We start from the raw sequence: 20,667 nt of genomic DNA on the forward strand, positions 1-20,667 counted from the left end.
TCTTTCCTTGAAATGACTTTATGTACTTCTGCTGTTTTAAGTAAAACAAGGTAGTTTTGACTTTGTAAAGCAAGTTTGGAAGTATTTTCTTTTTTCCTAGACCTGGGAAGGGTTTGTGTAGACTTGGTGTTCTGTTTTCACTATTAGAATTTGCCATCACAGCCCTTTGGGCCTGTGGTTTTCCTTTCTGGAGTTTTAAAATATAAATTTAACTTTGTTAGTGGTAACCAAAAATTTCTTTATAGAGATCCAAATTTCATATAATCCTTACCAAACAACTTCCATTTTGTGTCTGTCAGATATTGTTTTACTCTTCTTTTGAAGCATCAATTATTATGTCAGGCATTCCTACCCTGTGCTGGGACAAATGTCAAAGGATTTGTGGACATATATTACACCATTTCACTCTTTTTTTTTTTGGTCTTTTTGAGACAGAGTTTGACTGTGCAGTTTAGGCTGGCCTTGAACTCACTTTGTAGCCCAGGGTGGCCTTGGATTCTCAGAAATGCTCCTGCCTCAGCCTCCCCAGTGCTAGGATTACAGGTGTGCACCACAATGCCTGGCCTACCACTTCACTTGTGTTAAGAGAATTATTAGATTTTCTCATCGTCAGTGAGAGGAAGGGGCCATGTGGTCCATCCCTACTTTGGCCTTTTAGATAAACCAGCCACAAACTTTCAAAGGCCATTCATGAGCATTGGCTTTTGTCTCATAACTTTTGTGATTACTTTCATTAACTCTTCTTTTATGGTACATATTTTTCTAAGTGATGTAAAAAGACACTGTGTGTCTCACTTCTTTAATGCCTGCACCCTGCAGGGCTTCTGTGACCAAGGCTCAGCTGCCCACAGCACACAATATGGCCTCTCCTACTGTGTCTTGCAGGACTGCTCCCATGGTAGCCTATCTTGGAGCAATCCTGCAGGGCTGAGTTTTTGTGTTCCCTGTGAGTGCTATGACACATCCCTGTTAGCCTTTAAAGGACTCATGGGATGACATTCTTTTTCGGCATTCATTTTTTCCTGTCTATGCTCTGACCATATGCGTGGCACTGGGAGGTGCTGGGTAAAGTGTTGCCACAGCTCCTGGCCTGGGGAGCACCTGGCCTCCTGGAGAGAGCAGGCTCTGTGACTATTTACCTACACTCACACATGGTGTAATGAATGCTTGTGGAAGTACCATGAGAATGGAGGTGCCTCTGCATGAGTTTTTTTTTTTTTTTTTCCTTTCATTTTTCTTCCTCTTTCATTTATTCCTCTAAATTCTGCACGGAGGAATTTCAAAACATGAATGGGTAGAAGGCAAAATTACCTCAAGAATTTGTGTTGAATGCCTGTGAATGAGAAAAGGGTGCACTCAGACAGGAGCCCAGACAAGGAGGCAGGGTGCAGGGGTGGCACCCATTTGCAGGTCTCCAGCATCTGGATGTGGCCTGATGTGCCAGCCAGCGTGAGCATGCAGGGCAGGTGTGTTGGACCCAGCACCTAGGTCTCTTGGTGGCTTTGGCAGGGCACTTTCTTCTTTGCTTGGCTCCTGTTGATTTGGTTCTGTCTTGCTCAGGATTTATTCGGTAATATTTAGGCTTGGTTTTGTCTGCATTAAATAATTAGCTTCTAATAACACAATGTGTTTAATGCAGCATGGCTTTTGATATTGAGATAACTGAAGAAAAACAATTTTATTGTTGGTAATGTAAAATGTGTGGCTGTTAAGCCCTCCCACACTTTTCCCACTGAGACTGTTGCTTTTGTGATCAGTTTTAGGAGCCCCACACTTGTGCCACCTCAGACCATACTGGCTCTCCACAGGTCTCCTGCCACGTTTGGGTACCAGCTGCTCTGACCCTGGCTCTAAGGTATCAGTTAACCTCTCTGCCTTGCATGAAACCCTCTCCAAAACCTGGGGAGTCATCCAGGAGGGGGAGGTAGATGTGGTTAGAAGTGCACAGGGACTGTGCACTGGAACCAACCAACTCCAGGGTGTTTTCATGCTTTTAATTTAAATAAAATCATGGAATGTAAAAAATAGCTTTAGAATAGTGGCATTCTGGTAAAAGAGTGGTGTCATCGTCTGTGTTTGCTAAGTGATAACTGCAAGTGTGGAGACAGATATGGCTTCCTGGGAGCTGGGGCTCCTGCCAGAGAAGCTTTGCTCCTGGAGGAAGAAGTGTGATAGCTCAGCCCAGTGCCTGGGACAGAGGCCTTGAAGGATGGAGCCAGGCAGGAAGTGCTGGTCATCGAGGCCAGTGTGAGCCACAGAGTGGACAGGTAGTGAGTGGGTCCACATGGAGAGAGGGCAGGTGCCCAGAATGACACACAGTACTGGATCTGCAAGCAGTGGGCGTGGACTTGTGTGACAGCATGGGGCCGTCAGTGTAGTGCACAGCTGCTGCTTAGAAATGAGGCCTCTGGGGCAGGTGAGGGCCATGGTGCATATTCTGGGTAGGTGGCTGTTTTAATTTCTTTTCTCTCCTTGCTGAGAACAAATACCCAACCCCAAAGTTAAGGGAAAGGTTTATTTGACTCAGTTTGCACAGGTTTCAGTCCACAGTTGACTGGCTCCAAGGCAGGGTAGCACTTGGCGAAAGGACAATCATTTGTGGTGGCAGAAGACAGTAAAAGCAAGCAAGCAAGGGAGAAAAACAAGCCTTTTTCTGCCCTTTCATTTTGTTCAGACTGCTGGGATTAGGGCAGTGCCAATCCAATGAGTGGACTGATCCAGCAGTCACCCACCCTTAGTCCCAGCATCACAGACTCTAGATTCAGTTACCTCCAAAAAGCTTGCCCACCATTATTACTGCATGAGGCTTTGGAAGGACATCTAGACACAAACTATATCTGTAGAGAAGCAAGGCAGAAGCCTCATATGGGATGGGGAGGTGGCATCTTGCCAATGCAGTGACCTGCCAGTGTTGCTCCTCCCAGAAGCATCACTTGCACCTCCACACTGCGGGAGCCTTTGGTAGGCTGCACAGATAAGATGTTCAGAGTTTTTGTTTTAGAAAAATTCTACAGCTTACAAAAAAGAACACAAATAGAGAAGATACTCAGATCAAAGCATATCAGCAATTGCTTTGAACGCCATGCCTGTGCCTCTGCCAGTATTACTGCTGCAGTGCTCCTGGAACTGGTGTGGGGCTCTCTATCATCTGTCCTTCAGGGCTCCCGTAGGCATCCATAGTCCTAGGGCTGCCAAGGCTTTTGTCACATGAGGACTTCTCTCCAATCTTGGATTCCAAGGGGTGCTGGGACTTCCCCCTGACGTGGGGATAACTTCTCCAACAAAGAAGCAAGGACATTGCTGGGTAGAGAAAATGGAAGAAACTGTTTTTCCTAAGTGGGTGATTCTCTCCCTTCATGTTCCAGGAAAGGAAAGGGCTCGGCTCATGCTCATCTGAGACCATGTGTCCCAGTGGGAATACCCTGGAGCAGGAGCAGGTGGTGACATTGCCAAGAAGGATGTTGGTGCAGACCATCATGCCTTTTGAGTTTGGAAATCTCATGGCTTCTTTAACATATTGACCTTATATTTCCATCTCCTTGCAGTTGATTTGGATATATATCCATCCTCAGCCCCAGGACCTGCTGAGGTTCTGATGATAGCAGTAGTGATGAAGAGCTGTTCTGTCTTCTGGGGGCATTTGCTGAGGTGGTGGACTATTGCAGGTGACAAGAATGATTTATTCCTTGTACTCACTGTGAAATGGGCTTTATCCTCTTCTTCAGAACCACAAGCTCTGGACTAAAGTGTGTCCCCCAGATTCACTTTTGATCCTCACCCCCAATGCGACTGTACTTGGAGCCAGGACTTCATTAGAGTTAAATGAGGTTGTAGGGTGGCCCTGATCCAGCAGGACTGTGGCTTATTCATAAGGAGAGAAAGAGGCACGAGGACTTTCTCTCTCTATATGTGGACCAAGGAGGAGAGTACCCTGCAAACCAGGAGTTGGCCCCTCACCTAAGCTCGACCTTGTCTCACCAAATCTCAGACTCGCAGCATCCACACCTATCAGAAATAAATGTTGAGTTTTTCAGCTACCTAGTCAGGTATTTTCATGGCAGCAGATGGAAATGAGCCTCATGAATGTAATGCCTGCAATATGGGGAGGGCAGCTTGCACTCACTGGTGGGTACAGGCCCCTGAAGAGATACACAGATGTCCTCCACTCGCTTATTGGCCACTGACAAGCTGGGTGTGAGAGATCAGTTTCTCCAACATGAAGGTGTGTGGCCACTAGGGCTGTATCTAGCCTGAGAAAGTCCTCTTCCTTCCCTTGGGTCCCATGGCTAATTAACTTATAGGTTATTTAGAACTGGCTCTTTTTCATGTTTTAAACCACATGAGCAGGCCAACAATACTTAACCCCAACCACAGAAAAAACAAGAAGTGTCATTACTATGTGTCAGGCTCTGATTAGAAAATGTGTGTACTGATTACATCTACCTGTCTAGCCTGCCCCTGCCCAACACAATCCTGATGTTTTTGCTTCTAACAGCAACTCTCTGAGGTTGTCACTTTTATACCTTTGTATTGCTGTATAAATCCCGTAACATTCACCATTTTAAAATGAACACTTGAGTGGCATTGAGCACATCACAGTGTAGTGGAGCCTCCACATCTATATAGTTCCAAAATATCTTCATCACCCCAGAGGAAAATTCCACCCCCAAAGCAGTTGCTTCTCCTCATCCCTGTGCAAGGCAGCTGACAGCCCCCATTGGCTTTCTGATTTAGAGTTTGCCTGTTCTGGATGTCTCATTTAACTAGAGTCACAATGTATGGCCTTTGTGGTAGGCTTCTTTCACTGAGCATGTTTTTAAGGTTTATCTACACTGCGGCATGTGTTGGAACTTCATTGCTCTTTGATATTCCATTGCAGAGATACTTCACATTTTAAAAAACCCACTTTGGTTGATGGACATTTGTTTCTTGCCCTATCTTTTGGCTGTTGCAAATAGTGCTGCTGTGAAAATTCTTGTATTAGTTTTTGTTTGGACAACTCCTTATAGTTCTGTAGGAGTGAAATTATTGGGCTGTATGGTGATTTTCTGTTTAATATACAAAGGAACCTCCAGACCGTTCTCCTTAGCAGTTATGCCACTTCATCTTCCACAATGAAAGCTGACACCTCATTTTGATAAAGTTTTGGGACATGGAGGAACACTCAGGATAGCAGGAGAACAGTCATTTGGGACAGAGGCAGCTGTGTGACGGCTAGAAGGCCTGCAGGCTCTGCTCCTGCCCTGGTGTGCAGTAATTCTGGGCTCTATTGTGTACCCCATTTGGTTGAACCAACATTCTCTGCCAGTCTGTCTGCCACCTAGCATCTCCCTCACCCTGCACTTCACAGTACCTGTCTCTCAGGGAGTGTTGCATCCAGACCTCACATAAGGGCCTTCAGTGGGCCCAGTGACTAGCTTTCCTGTTTTCTTTGCCCATTTTGGTGGAAACTTGGGAAAATTGGATAGTAAATTGCACATGGTCAGTCCAGCAGCATTCTGTGCTGAAATGTTATCAGTTCCCGTGCCTGGCCTACTGGGGTTGTTCCCCTCCTGTCAGCCAGGAGTCTGCTGACTGTACACAGAACTGTTCTATATAACACAACAGCTTTTGTTACCTTGAACTAGGATGTAAGCTTGTAACATTAAGCTTTTCTGTTATGTCCAGTAGATTATATATTTTGAGCAGGGACATAAAAATATTATTAAGAATAATAACATTAATAATATTAAGAAGTAATTTAGTGTGCTGGGTGGCTAGAAAGTAAATATCAGCGTGGATCAGCTTCAAAACATCCTATTGTCCTAGATAAGGATTCAGTGTCACTAGAAGAGTATAGTTGTTGTAATAGCCATTGGGGGGCAGTGCCTCCCACTGTCATCAGGCTAGAGGAGAAGCCAACTCACCAAGCTCATGAAATGCCCCTGTCCAGACCCAGCAGCCAGATGCCGCCCAACACTGATGAGGTAGCAGTTAGACAGGGAGTAAGGCAGACAGGACCCACATCTTTTCTTGGACTGTGCACTGCTTAACTGGAAGCCACAGCAGAAATTAGTGGACGCAGGATGGGAAAACACTGCCAGCATCTCAGCGGTGTGAGACAGTTTTCTCAGTTGGGGTGTTTAGGAGCTATGTGGATAATTATTGTCAGGAGTGCAGGGGACAGGCAGACAGACAACTGAATCTAGGTTACCTTTAAGGTGTTGAGTAGTTCTTAGGTCATGTGATTATATGAGACATTTTTAGATAGGAAACTCAGTTAAAACACTGTATTCATTTCCTGTGGTAAAATGAACACAATAATTAAAATGAGTTTAAATTTGGTTTTATATTTTTAAAAAATTGGGCGATATTGTAGTTCAGGAGAAAAAAATTCACTATATATAACTCTTAAGAGATTTTTTTGCTCAAAATAGAAGACTAGAGTTAATTGTCCCAGGGTCCTATTCTCTTTTTTCTTTGCCTTTTTTAAAAATTAAGCTTTATAGTAAATTTGAAGAGTAGGTTTCTTTTTAAATATGAGCATTAGTTTTTAAATTTTGATTAAAACAAGTACAGACTTTAGGCTTTGGAGCAACCAGGTCTGCTCCCAAGCCAAAATGACTTGATTTTTATTTTTTTCACTGAAAATCTTTTATGGAAGAGGCCATATATCCACAAACCAAAGGCATCTCCACTCAGGTTAATTAAATGGTGCACTCTGAAAAGAATAAATAAAAAGCAAGCAAGCAAAATAAACCTTTCTATTTGACTGTTGGAAAAAAATGACAAAGAGAAAATCTTAAAAATAACCAGCATTTATATAATGACCTATTGCTGTCTCAGGAGCCTCATCTCTGCCACCCATGTTCCTATGTGCTAACCTTCTGTGCAAGGCACCTCCAGAGGATTCCTGCATCACTGCTTATGCACAGCACCAGCTTTGCTAACTTTCACCCTTCAGTTCTTTTTCATATGGTTTGCACTCTCACCAGGAAAATACAGGATATAGCCTTGCATAATGACTTTTTGTGCAGCCACTTTTCTCCACAATTGCACTTCAAGAGGTCTACCAAGTTTAGGGCAGCAGCATCCTGTCTTCTAAAAACTTTTTATCCCATAATATATTCAATAAGTAAACTATATGGAGTCACATTGCAGGATTATAGTTTCAAAAAGGGATGCACATAATTTCTTTATATAACATTTCCATGAGAACATGGAAGCCACGTGCATTCTTGTATACTATTTAGAAGAGCAAACAGATTTGCTATGCATTTGTACATTTGTGAGAGAGGCTGAAAAGGTGGTATCTTTATGACTCTGTGTCAGTCTTGAGTCTATCCCTATGTTTTGAAGTGTTCTCATGCTTACCTATTACTTTGTTTTAATGATACCTTGCTGAGCTCTAACTCATTGTGTGCCCTTAGAGTGTAAAGTAACCATGGCCTTCAAAAAGATTTAGAGTCGGTGGTGAAAGTGACATACACATGAGAGTGTGTCTTCTAAAGCAGGCTCCCTTGTACACTTTTCTCCAACCAGCACCCTGAGGAGTTGCTTCATGTGTCAGCTTGCTTTTTGTTTTGAATTACTCATTAATGTTTGTCAGCTTATTTTCACTGCTCAATTGACATATTTTTCACCCTGTGAAAGTTACTTATCTCCAGTGGGATTGAATACATCCTAAACTTTCTTTAAAATTAGTGGATACATTTGTTCCTTGTGGTAGGATGCTTGGAACCAGTCCCAGTCCACCAACTGGTAGAAGTGAAGAGTCCTGCTATTGTTCCTCCTCCGGACAGTTGCAAGGTGGTGCCAGACTTACATTTGAGGGAGCCCGTGGGTGTGTAGCTCTATTTTTGGTTTTAATTTGCGTGTCTTTAATTACTACTGGGGCTGAGCACCTTTTTATGTTTTTATTTGCCATTTGGATATCCTCTTGTGAAGGACTTTGAAAAACACTGAGAAGTATTTATCTATTTTCTATTTATTATGTCCATGGCATCTATCAAGGACAGCAAGTGGCTGGCCTAAGATGTTTCCACTACAGTTTTCATGCTAGGAAAAAAAAAAAGTACAGCAAAGTATACAAAATTTGTAGAGGAAAAAAGAGAATTTTCTCCATAATACATTTCAAACACAGAAGACCTTTGGGAAAGTGATTTTTATGAGATTTGTTGAAGATGAGGACGGGAGAAGGGGGAGGTTACAATAAAATGGGCACTGAGCTCAATGCAGTGCACAGGGCAGTGGGAGGTCAGGGTTGAGGACAGGACTTAACAAGGCCTCACAACACAGCTGTACCAGAGGAGGAATGGCAGAGGTGTGCAGGCGCAGAAGGTGCCAGTTAGCTAGTGTCAAGGGCCTAGGGACATCATTTAGAGATTACCCAAATTAGCTGTGTGCCCCAGCAGCTAAGTAGCAGGGAATGTGAATGTGAGTCATCAGCCAGCTCACAGCAGAGGCCATGGCAAGGCGTGCGTGCCCATAACAAGGACTCAGACTCTTTCAGAAATTGGACAGGTTTAAAACATTAAATGATAGGATTACACCTTTTGGTTTTGACCTGTCAAAGGTTGAAACATCTGAGAGGGACTAGTGCCAGCCACAGTGTGAGGAGCGGTGGTCAGCAACTTTGGTGGGAGGTACAATTTGCAGACCTGTGTGGAGAAGCTTCTAGGTGACACCTCTGGGATTAAAAATGCAGAGTATTTCACTTCTTGTGCCAAGGTAGCTCTGAATGTACTGATTCAAAGTAATCTAAGAATCATTGATTGTACAGGATAATACTCCAGGTGTAGGATGAGCCCAAGCACTTCACTTCCACATGCTAGAAAATTTCTAGGTAGACTCACCAGGGAATGCTAGCAGCGCCAGTGAGCTCTCCAATAGTAGAGAGTCCTTTTTCCATTATCTGTTTACTTTTACTCTTTAAAAATCATTTTGGAGGGGAGAAAGGAAGGCAGGGAAGGAAAAGTTTAAAAAATGGGCAAAGAAGGAAAACATGGAAATAAAGCTTTGTAAATGGGGAGGAGGGGAGGGGTTGAAGAGAGGATAGAAGAATGAGGGGGAAAAAACCAAGTTACATCATGTATAGATACAGATTTTATGATGAATGTGATCATTACATGTATCTAAAAATGTACCAATAAAATAAAAGATAAATAAATATCATTTTGAAGGTTTATGAGAATCACCTAAGAAGTAAAGAATTTTAATAGTTGTTACTAAAAGAACTTACATATGTTGCTGCATTCATTACCCCTAATAGTGTGTTAATGTACTTAGTAATTGAGAAACCTGAAATGTGAAGTGAAGTAATTTGCCCAACGTGGGAACCCAGGCAGAGCAGAGAATCTTCTGGCATCAGTGCTGTTCTTAAATGGAAGGAACAGAGTAATAGCCATTAAGGTGCTGTAAATAGCACTGCATCCTAAATTTGTCCTCGCTCTCTGAACGAATTATTAGAAGCCATCTCCTATATGCCTTCACAAGAGTCTGTAGTCTACCCCTGCTGGGGTAGAAAGGACTTGTGCTGGGGCTTTAGGAGACCTGCTGCCACTCTCCCAGTAATGTTTACCTCTGTAGACTTTTCCTCTCCAAGCCTGATCCTCTTCCATAAAAATCATGACAGTAGTGCCTGTTTCTTAACATGGTAGACATTAGGTATAGTGTAATAAACATGAGAGTTCTTGGAAGTAATAAAGTGCTTAAAACTTGTTAGTTTTCCTCCTTTTAAAGACTATACCTGCTTCTACAATCCAGCTTCTGTCTCTGGAATTCAATCCATCAGGTCTGATGGGAGGAGGACTATATTGTATTTCTTTGGAAGCATTTCCTGCTGTCTAAATCTCACCAGGAATCCCCAGAGTACAAGGCATCCCCATTGGCTGGTCACTGGCCACATGTTACCATGCACACATCAGTGGCAGCATTCCAGATGTCCATGAAGTGGGGCCTTTCTCCTTAGTCATGCTTCAGTAACAGACATTGGACTTTGGCTAGGGTCCAGCAACACAGCTCGGCACCTATGACCTGTTCCAGATGTGTTTCTGGACTTGAGACACCAGGGGGGTGGGGCAGACTGTTCTGATAGTGGAGATCAGAATCCTGACCAGAGCAGGCTTTGAGGTGCAGCTCAAATAATATTTGCTGCAAGGGCAGGGCAAGGGCAGGGAGAGGAAGAAGCACCCACAGGGTAGTAGTGTGGCATAAGCATCAGGAGTAGACAACAGGAGGTTATACTAGTGTATACAGCTTCTTTTCTGGGGTACTCAGGGACCTGTGTACAGTGTCTGACAGTTGCTGATTGATGTGGTACCAAACTTGAAGTAACAAAGTTTCCTATGAACCCTCACACTGCAAATGAGGACTAGAAAGGGGTCCAGTGGGATGTGGTCTGTGTGCTTTGGTATTGGCCTTGCCAGGTTCATTGGGTAACATGATGCTTTTCCCTTGCTTTTTGGTAGATGGACAGTGTCTCACCCTCGGGGAGCAGGTGGGCTGGCAGGACAGGCGTCCCCAGGCCGGGAGAAGGAGGCGCTCCCAGGTACTCTTGTCTACCCCTGCTGGTGACCTGCCTGCCCAGCCCCATGCTGTTCCAGATTATGGCCACCTGTGACCCTGCCTGCCTTGATCTGCTTTAATCACCTATGCCCACCATGCCTGCCTGTGCCCAACCTTGGCCCAGATCTCTACCCTCCCTTTTCCCACCTGATTTGAAGCCTATCCTGACTTCTGATTGCTGCCTTTGCTTGTCCATTTCTTTTAAGATTCTTAAGCCTGAATTGCACCTGACTACCTTTACTGTCCTCCTGCTGTGCCCATCATGGACCCCCTCAAAGAGGCAATGTCAAGGATCTCTCAGACGCTGCTGCTTTTCATCTGTTTATTTCTATTAACAGGGTATTTGTAATGAAATGAAAAAATGTTTTATTCCTTAAATAATATCCAGAGTCTTTGATGACTGTTACTCTCATCTACATAGAATGCTTAGAGCTCCAGTACCCTCATGACAATTTTCATCAGGTTAGACACCGTGTGCAGGTAATGAGATATTTCAGAATTAGAGCTGATTCGAAGATAATTCTAAATGAGGCTGGAAGAATTGAATTGCTACCCAAAGCCATCATATTCCTTCAGCCAGCAGGAAGTGAACACATTCCCAGTGCCAGGTTGTTGTCTGGGCTTGGAACAAATCTACCAGTGAGTACCCTAGGGAGTCTGCCCCCAGAGATAGTGCCCAGAGTGGACTCCACACCTGAGAAGACCAGACATTCTTACACAGAGCAAATCAAAGAACAGGGGGCAGCAGGACAGGGTTAGAGATGAGTTGGTATGTATATGTGTGTGTGCAGGAATTGTGTGCACTTATGAATGCACATATGTGAGTTGCATGTGTATGCATGCATGTGTGTGCCAGTACATGTGTGCATGTGTTTGAGTCTTGCATGAATTGCACATGTCTAATAAGTACATGCCTGTGCATTGCCACATGTATGTGTGGGTAGACATGCCTATGTGGCTGTGTCTATGCATGTGTGTGCCTATGAGTATACACATGGATATGCAGGTACATGTTTATGTATGTTTGTGCATGTGTACTAGTTTATGTGCACACATGTGGAGTTGCTCACATACATTTGGACTTCTCAGGGCTGGCTCCTTGAGGGAGTACTCTTAGTGGCTCATGTTGTCTTCTGATTACGTGCAACTGCATGGTCCAGGTGTGGACTTGGCAGTGACATTTTCACAAGGACAATGAGACAAGTTGAGGAAAGGGAGCCAACAATGATCCAGGCAGAGGGATATGAAAAGCTGAAGGAGGTAGAGGGACAGTGGAAAACAGACATCACACCCAGCTTTGTTTCCAGTTGGTGGTAGTCATAGGTTAATCAGTGTCAAAGTAAGATAAAGCCAATAAATTTTAAAAAACATATAACTACCTTTTCAAGTTAGAGAATAGTACTTGGTTTCTATGGTAACTTCCAGCTGTTTAACTGAACAGCAAATGTTATGTAGTGGCACAGGGTAATTACAGACAACAGATAAATTGTAGAGTAGTCTTCAAGAAATACAGAGCAACTATACAGTTAGGTTTTGCTCCTGAAGGTGATGCACAGTTCATCTCCAGGCCAGAGCTGCATGCAGGATCTGGGCCTGTGCCCAGTCACCAGTCATCAGCTCCAGGGAAATGCCTGCTCCTAGCCCACAGCCTTTCCTTGTGCCTGTCACAAAAGTGTGAGACCTGCTTTTGCTCTGTTCTTGGATTTCAAGTGAGCTGGCCTCTATGAACCCTTTCCCGGGCTAGGCTGGGAGGCAGGTGCAGACCTGTCTAAGGCTCCAGGGCACACATATCATCAACCTGGATTCACGAAGGTATTCCTAGCCTAAAATGCAGCACACACACATATTACTCTGGAATTGTAACAGTGTGATAATTGAGGACAGTCATTTGCTCTCACTCTGTGCCAGGATCCCTGGAAAATATAGAATTAAAACACAGCTACAACAAAAATTCCTAACTATAATCAGAGGACCAGATGTTTTGACTAATGATTAAGAGACAGAAACAGATAATGTTTGTGGAATCAAAATAGCCCAGAAGATATGCAGGGAGGCCTAATGTACATAAGAATAAGAGCCCAAGGTAGGTATGGTAGTGTGCACCTGTAATTGCAGCACTCAAGTTTGAGCTCAGCCTGGGCAACTTAGTGACTTAGTGAGAACCTGTCTCAAAATAAAAAAGGAATGATGATGTTGCTATTAAGAAGGCATCAGGCCCTAGTTTCATTACCCAGTACTGAGAGAGAGAGAGAGAGAGAGAGAGAGAGAGAGAGAGAGAGGGAGAGAGAGAGAGAAATGAGAACAATGATATAAGGCAGAGTGAGTTGAGAAGTAGGAGAGGATATAGATAACCACTTCCTAGAGGGTCTGTGGCAAGCTTCAGAGATGTGCGCATCCAACTTATGTGGAAAAAGTCAAATGTAGACTTTAGGCATTGTGTTCAGGAATTGTGTTCAACCAGCTACAATTCATAGAGAGACAGGGAGCCATTTCCAGAAGACAAAATGTTGGCAGGTATAGTCCAAAGACTCCCCATCTCTCCTCCCCTGAAAAACCAGAGGCAATCCAAGGTAGACAGATGTGACCTTTGGGAAAAACCAGCCAGGCCTCTGCAAAGCATATGGACATGGCTGGGAGCCACACACATTTTAGGAAAACCAACAACAGGACAAAGACACACCAAACCAAAGAAGGATGCTCAAGGAGCAGAGTTAAAGACACAATGAGAAAATGACTTGGGTCTGAGAAGACATTGATTGAAAGTAGTGTCCAAGGACTTTGGAAAGTAAGGGCTGGTAAAATAGAATAAGCAGGAAGGCTTGATTCACAGAATGTATGAAAATGAATAAGGAGTCTGTTACTAGATGAAGAAGTCAAGGACTGTCTCAAATTGTACACCTATAGAATCTAGAGCTAATCCAGACCACAAATATATAGGACCTGATAGCTCTTCCAGAACACACACTTAGAAAGATCAAGGCTTTTCTGGAATGCAGAGGTAAAGGACTATGGACTATGAAGGCCTACAGGAGTGATATATGGAGAGAATGAGGGCGAAAAAACTGAGATTGAAAGTGATTTTGAAAAGCCCCATATTCTAGCGAAAATGTTCTAGAAGAATATTTCCCAAAGCACAGAATGCATCAGAGACCTGGCCAGTTTTGAACAGGGAAAGGAGCAAACCCAATTGTAGGACTCATCAGGATGAATTTCAGGATGCTTCTGATAAGGAGGAAACCTAGTAGTGTCCAGTAGGGTGGATGGGAGATGGGGGACTCTCTTTAGTTACTTTTTCATTGCTGGGTTACCCATGAATTAAAAGAGATGGGAGGTATTATAGCTCACAGTTCGTAGAGGTTTCCATCTGTGGCTACAAGGTCTCTGCATGGCAGAGGAGAAACAGTTCCATGGAAGAGCAGGCAGAAAGCAATGAGTTTGGCTTTTGTCTTTCCCTATATATTCCATCTAGACCACAAGCCTATTGGTTGGTACCACTCCCACTCAGGGTGGGGCTTCCCATTAGCCTACTCAGAACTATTCAATCAGTAAGCTAATCTAGTTATCACACACTCTTAATCCATATTCACATACCTTATATCCACTGCCTCTGTAAAGCCTCACTTATGAATGCATGAAGCTTTGAGGGGACATCCAGATACAAGGGACCAAATTAGCTTTTCTACAAAGGCCTGGCCACCAGCACACAACTAACTTGATGACAAAATCTTTTCTGGGTTTAACTGAAACTTTATCTTCAGAGTACTTGTGAGAGAAATGATTCCAAATCTAGAATTTTGAGCATAGTCAGACCAGAATGTAAGTCTGAGGGGAATAGTCTAGTCTCAGAAGTTCCTGGCCTCATCCCTGACACTATGCCAAAGTGGAAAAAAGACAATTATCTATAGTAGGGCCATTTTTTGATTCCAAAAGTAATGATGAGGAAAGCATCCAGTATAATATGAATTCATCTGAATGTTGTTGCATATTGGTGTGCAAACTAATGTAGTATTAGAAGTCAGAATCTCATACATGCATTTAGATAGCAATGAAAAGGAGCACAATGAAAGTTTACTAAACTTCAAGTCTTCTTTGATGGAGAGGGTCTATGGTATGAAAATGTACATTTAATGCATTAATGATTCACAGGGAACCACAGAGGAATGGGAACAGGTTGCATCATTTCATACCTTGTGGAGAAAAATGCTGGCATTAAGAAAATCTCATCAAAGGATAGAGAGAGAAAGAGGAAAAATTAGAAATTGTAGGAAATATGTAAGGCAAGACATTAGGTAGGCACTAGTTTTATAATGTGGGTTGAATTTCTATACTAAAATGCAGAACTCAGTCTTTAAAATGAGCTAAAACAGAAAATCTGTTTGTGGGAAAGACACTAGGCAAATGGTAACCACCAGAAAGCAGATCTGGCAATGTTATTTTAAAGGAAAATATTAAAGAAATAAAGTAAAAATGCTTCAATTCTGTGATAAATTATTCCCCAAGAAGATCGGATCATCAAAGACTTTCATGTATGTAATTACACAGCTGTGAAATTTATGTGGGGAGAAATTCTAAGGACAGGAGGTGGACCAAACAAGTACTACAGTGGGAAACCTCTATGGATAAGTCAAAATGACCGAAAAGTCATGGTTACAAGAGGTTTGGATGGCATTCTTACCAATCTGTTTTCAGCAGGGAGTACTCCTTCCTCCCTCCTTCCCTTCATCCCCCCTTTCTCCTTCTCTACTTTTCTTCCTTTTTCAAACACACCAGAACTTTTCACAATATACCTGCCATGTATATTTTTGAATATTAATATTAATATTCAAAAGCAGAAAGTATAATGTGCAATAAAGTAGAAGAGGACAACAAAATGATAGCCAAAAGTAATCCAGACTCCATTTTATACTTAGAAATTTTGGAGTTCTTTTAAAGCACCTACTGTTTAAAAAACAGTGAGAGAAAGCATCTCCTGTCAATGTCTGGGGAATGCTGTCAAAACACTTCTCAGGAGAAAATGTTGGGAAATCAGAAACATTTAAAATAACAAGCCATATGATTCTAAATATTAGGGAAATAATTACAAAATAATTTAAAACTAGGAAAAACAAATCAAAGTAAAAAAGATGAAACAAAATAAAAACTTGTTGATTCATGCAGTAATCTCTAGAAAAGGATTGGGTGAGTCAGCTTTGTACACTGATGAAACACTAGACACAGTCTACCTATGAGGTAAAGTGCAGCTTAATCAGTTCATGGTTCTGGAGGTGTAAATCTGAGATAAATGGTCCCATGCATTTGTGCCTCTGGTGATAGCGGCACACCAGTGTGCGTCAGTGTGAGTGCCCACATCTCTAACTAGGAAGCAGACAGAGGACTGGCCAGGTACCCCTCTATTTCCTGCAAGAGCATACCTCTGGTGACCTATGCATCTCCACCAGACCTCACCTCCTAAAGATTCATACTACTGCACAGTAATACCACTCTGGGGACCAAGCTTGTCCATATTGACTTCTGGGAGATACCCATCTAAACCAGAGCAAGGGTCAGTAAAACCCCAACTCTTAACCACTTTCAAAAGCAGAAAGTATAATGTGCAATAAAGTAGAAGAGGACAACAAAATGATAGCCAAAAGTAATCCAGTGCGGGGAGCCAAACTTTAAAACTTGAGAAACTAGAAATTTGATACAATTGCAGATGGAAAACAACCTCTAAATAATGTGAATAATTTTTTTTGAAAAATGTAAGTCAACAAAACTACCTTGATATAGTATGGAATGTCTGATGATTTGTGACCCTGGGAGTGACTGAAAGGCACCCAGAGGTCTGTGTTCACACATTGTAGGCACAGTGCAGCGTATCCTAAAGAAAATCTGAAAGGTTCACAAACCATGTTAGAGGGTACAAGAAATCAGAAAGCCCCCAAATCATTTTATGAGCTCAGCAATATGATGATATAAAAATGTGAAAATAGTCTTTTAAAAAATTGGTAGGTAACCATACCCTCAGATGTGGATGAATATATATAAATACATGTAAGCTGAGTGAATCAATAATGCATTTAGTCTGACTGGTGTGTATTTTATAATGTCTTTAAGCAGAGCTCTGCTGAGTAGTGTGTGAGACTCGGCAGCCTCTCGGCTTGTTTCTCCCCAGTGGTGTGCTGTCCTTGCCTGTTGTCTTTACTTTGCTTGTACTCTGTATGTATTGCTTCTTGAATTCTCACTACTTTGTTTTCCTTTTACATTTTAAAAATGTTGTACTTTTTGTCTAATTTCATCTTTGCTTTTGAAACTTATTTTCTTTATTCTGAGCTCATTTTTTAGTTCCGTGACCTTATTTTTGAGTTAAATTTTTTTTATCTCTTACACTATTACCTAATATCTTTTAACCAATTTAAAATTACTAGGTTTTTATAGTTTTGTTAACTTGTCTTTTTGGTGAATTTGGTGTCAGTGGGGATGTTATTTTGCTTTGCATTTTGTCTTTTAAAAACACTTTGTATGGAATTTGAGTACCCATGAAGTTTTCTTTCTGGTCACTCAGAATAGAGGTGTCATTTTTAAGAGCTCTGTGGCTCCAGCTGGTCCTCCTCTGTTGCTCTTAGGAATGGTTAAATTCTCAGGGCTCAGCCAATGATTTCAGAAAGCATCTGGTGGTAGGGTTTGGGGAATGGGTAGTCAGGAAGTGGGTAATGGTATTGAGTCAGGGTTAATGTTCTGAATTTGATAACTGTTATGACTGTCAGGGTATTGTTGTTTTCAGGAAGCACACTCCAGTGTTTGGGGTAAAGGAGCAAGACTGACACCCACTCAAATGGCCTTAAGCTTCAGATAGTGTGAATGAGTATATGATGCATTCACAGAGTGGTCCAGATGGGAACAACAAAAGCTGGGTCAGGGACACCCTGCACACATTTCTCAGATTTGGAATTATATCCAATAGCAAGTTATCAAACAAATACAACTCTCCTCAGAACAGAGTTCCCACCAGAGGCCCTGGGAGGAGGTGGCACCATCACTGTGCCTGGTGTCCAATCCAAGGTGGCCAAAGCCCCCGAGAGCCCAGCGCCCAGATGTGTGGTCTAGCAGGAGCCACTAGAGCCTAAAGATGCTAGGAACTGGTTGGTTTTAGTTTCTCAAGAACTTTTCTTGAAGTGGAGTTTAATTATATACAGTTAACCTCAGTGTTTTCCTATTATAGTGTCCCATGGTAAGCTATGGCCCAACACAGAACCACAGAACCCAGCTGGGTTATATATGTGACAGTGGAGGAAGTGAACAGTAAGCAACAGAGAGAGGGCACTGCATGAGAAGCCCTCCCTATCCTCCCTACCCTCCCTATCCACCAGCTCCACTGCCTGGACTACTACCAGAAGAGCAGTGGTGAGTGCAAGATCACTCTGGCAGAGATGCACACAGCATCACCCTAGTCCTAGGCCCTGGGCCTCAGCTGCATGTCTCCTGCTCAACAAATTCTTTATTATATACTGAGATGTTATACAGAGCAGGATATGGGAGCCAGCCTGCAGGCTCTAGACCTCATGGACCACTTACTAGAGGTGACCTTTGACTAGGTCTTCTGTGAAGCACAGATGACATTACTTTTTAAAGACTGTGGGTGAATGGGGCGGCCCTTTATGAGCACTGAGCTTAGTGCCTCTAGTCTGGCTGCATGGACATAGGTGTAGCCATGACCTTGGGTCCTCTTCTCTAACACACTTTCACCCCATCCAAGACAGCCAGCTGACTACCTCCTATCCTGAGCTCTGTATCTTGCCATTGTCCCCTGCTGGCCCTTTGTTCCATACATACCTGGGTCCTCAATGAGCCTGTCTGATGGCTGTCCACCTGGGACATGTGCCTTGACAGGCCTGACTACAGTCAGGGAGGAAGGGCATCCTTGGCCTGTATCTAACTGCTGTAACATGTTGCTGGAGAAAACTAGACCCTGTGTGGACTGACAGAGTGTGACAGCCAGCCTTACAGGGATCTTGCCTTAGCCAGAGTTTCTGTCTCCAGGTACAGCACTAATGGATGGTGTCTCTGGGTTTGGCCTGGCCTGCCTATTACCTGCAGGACAACTGGTGTCCTGAGCCAGCCACACCCCACTGACTGTGCCTCTCAGTGTGAGAAGGGCCACAGAAGAGCACCTGGCAGCAGTGAGGTGGCCTAGGGAATGGGATTACAAACCACAGACCCCGTGTTTCCCATGCACACCTATATTCACTGGATGTGGATCTCCCACACTGAATGTGGGAGGCCCTGCCACACCACAGCATCTGCTGACATGCTGGTTACCATCATTCCATTCAGCATCTGACCATGACTTCTCCACTTTGGTTATGTCATGACGGATAAACTGTCATAGGCACACTCTGTCATATGCTCTTGCACATTTCTGCTTAGGCTGTGGCTTATTTTGGAAGGAATCTAAATGGTAGGAGATGTTCAGAGCCCATTGATGCATTCATTAAGAATTACATTAGCAAATGTTGGTCTGTACCTGTGAGACTCTGCTGGGTAATCCAGGGTGGAAATAGAAACATAGTGTGTGAGGGTCTAAGCCTATGCCCTTCTACCCTGTGATGTACTCATTTAGAATGGTGACACTCTATACATGATCACTCTGTAATCCTCATGACTTTTTTCCTCCAGGGTGTCTCAGTATCATGCACTAAGCTGCATACTGACTGAGTGAGCTTGCTGGGGCTTTCCCTGCTCTTCCTTGGGGTCATCTTGGTGACTCAGGAAGTACCTCTCAGATGGCTGCTGGTGGGGGGGCTCCTTCCTTCACTACAAACACCTCACCCAGTGCTTGGCCCTTACTCTCCACCTTATCCCTGTGGCACTTCCTTGCTGGGTGCTACTTCTAAGGCAGGAGTAGGAATCCCAAGGCAGGAGGACAGTGGTGCACCAGCAAGTTACAGGTGGAATAGGGGGCCAGGTGAGCCAAGCCATCTAGTTCCTGAGTCATCATAGCCCCTCCTGGCTGTCCTTGGAGTCCAAGCATCTCATCTTCCATGTTTTCATTGTCTTCCAGACCATGTTCTCGTGGCTTAGCCTCCTCTCTCGATTACTGTCCATTCAGAATCATATTTTCGAGTACCTACATTGTTCCATGGAAAGCCACAGCCTTGTGACAGGGCTGGATGGTCCAGCGGGCTCTGTAGAGAGGTTCTGAGGGTGGGTGTCAGAGAGGTGGAGAACCGGCCCTGGAGAGAGCTGTGTGGGTGGTAAGGCAAATGAGGTGGCAGTTCCTGGCAGGCACTCCTTTTTTCCTGTGTGGGAGGACCTGGGATGTGTAAATTGGGCCAGGATCAGATTGGAGTTTTTGGAGTATTCCTCTGGCTTCAGTGGGAGGAGAGGCCCTGAGGGAGGTGCAGGAAAGAAGGATATCAGGACTTGTACCCTATACAGAGTTGAGGGGCAGTGAGGATACAGTAAGGAAAGGTCTGAGAGATGAGAGGCAGGATTGCCCCTGGGAAGCCCTACAAGCCAGGCTTTCATCCTGTCATGTACTGAGGATGGCTGTGGTTAGTGTATTCACATTTAATACTTCAAATATTTTCTCTTGAATCCTGTCAGTTCTTTGTAACTACAATGGGGATCAGAATATATGACCATGGTTTAAATTTTTAAAAATTCATTGCAGTAAAAGACATATTGTCATTAATCTCCTTAAAATACCCTTCCTCACTGAACATATCCCTTTCCACTTTCTAAAATGTTCTAGAAGTCTTTTGTGTCTTGCCAAAGTGTAATATAAAACATGGTGAATTCTACTGCTGAGTGCTAGGAAATAGAAAGGCAGATGTGTGAAATGGGATGCTGTGTCTTCATCCACCTGCTCATGAGATCTGTCACTATAACTTATAGCTCTTCCCCAAAATCAAAATGATCATGAAATGTAAACATTTTTAATTGATTCAAGACGTAGAGTGAACTATGATAGTGCAACCAGAGATACGAAAGAAGACTTCCAGAGCTGCTTGAGGAAGTGACAAGGCAGCTAAGAGTGTTTAGATGAGGGAGTATACTTTGAGAGAATCAACGGCAATGTGTCTTTTATATTTTAAAAATTTAAACACTATTTTTCAATCATGTCTCATACAGTTATTTTCA

General features: G+C 43.3%; 1 protein-coding gene across 21 annotated transcripts in view; it reads left to right on the top strand.

The window, feature by feature from the left end:
• Positions 1-20,667, top strand: part of Pcbp3 (poly(rC) binding protein 3) — a 277,081-nt gene that overhangs the window by 108,032 nt on the left and 148,382 nt on the right. For 2 of the 21 annotated variants that reach the window (XM_063224660.1, XM_063224650.1), the window contains exon 3: positions 10,449-10,528. The exons of 17 other annotated variants lie outside the window; for them this stretch is intronic. The gene's annotated coding sequence lies outside the window, so the exon portion shown is untranslated. Of the gene's footprint in view, positions 1-1,757; positions 1,856-10,448; positions 10,529-20,667 lie in introns of all 21 variants that reach the window. 2 more of the 21 variants (XM_063224651.1, XM_063224652.1) reach the window with 2 other exon arrangements.

Source organism: Cavia porcellus, unplaced genomic scaffold (assembly GCF_034190915.1).
Source record: "Cavia porcellus strain 051 isolate PalLab524CR breed Dunkin Hartley unplaced genomic scaffold, mCavPor4.1 scaffold_15, whole genome shotgun sequence".
In the NCBI taxonomy this organism is placed as follows: Eukaryota; Metazoa; Chordata; class Mammalia; order Rodentia; family Caviidae; genus Cavia; species Cavia porcellus.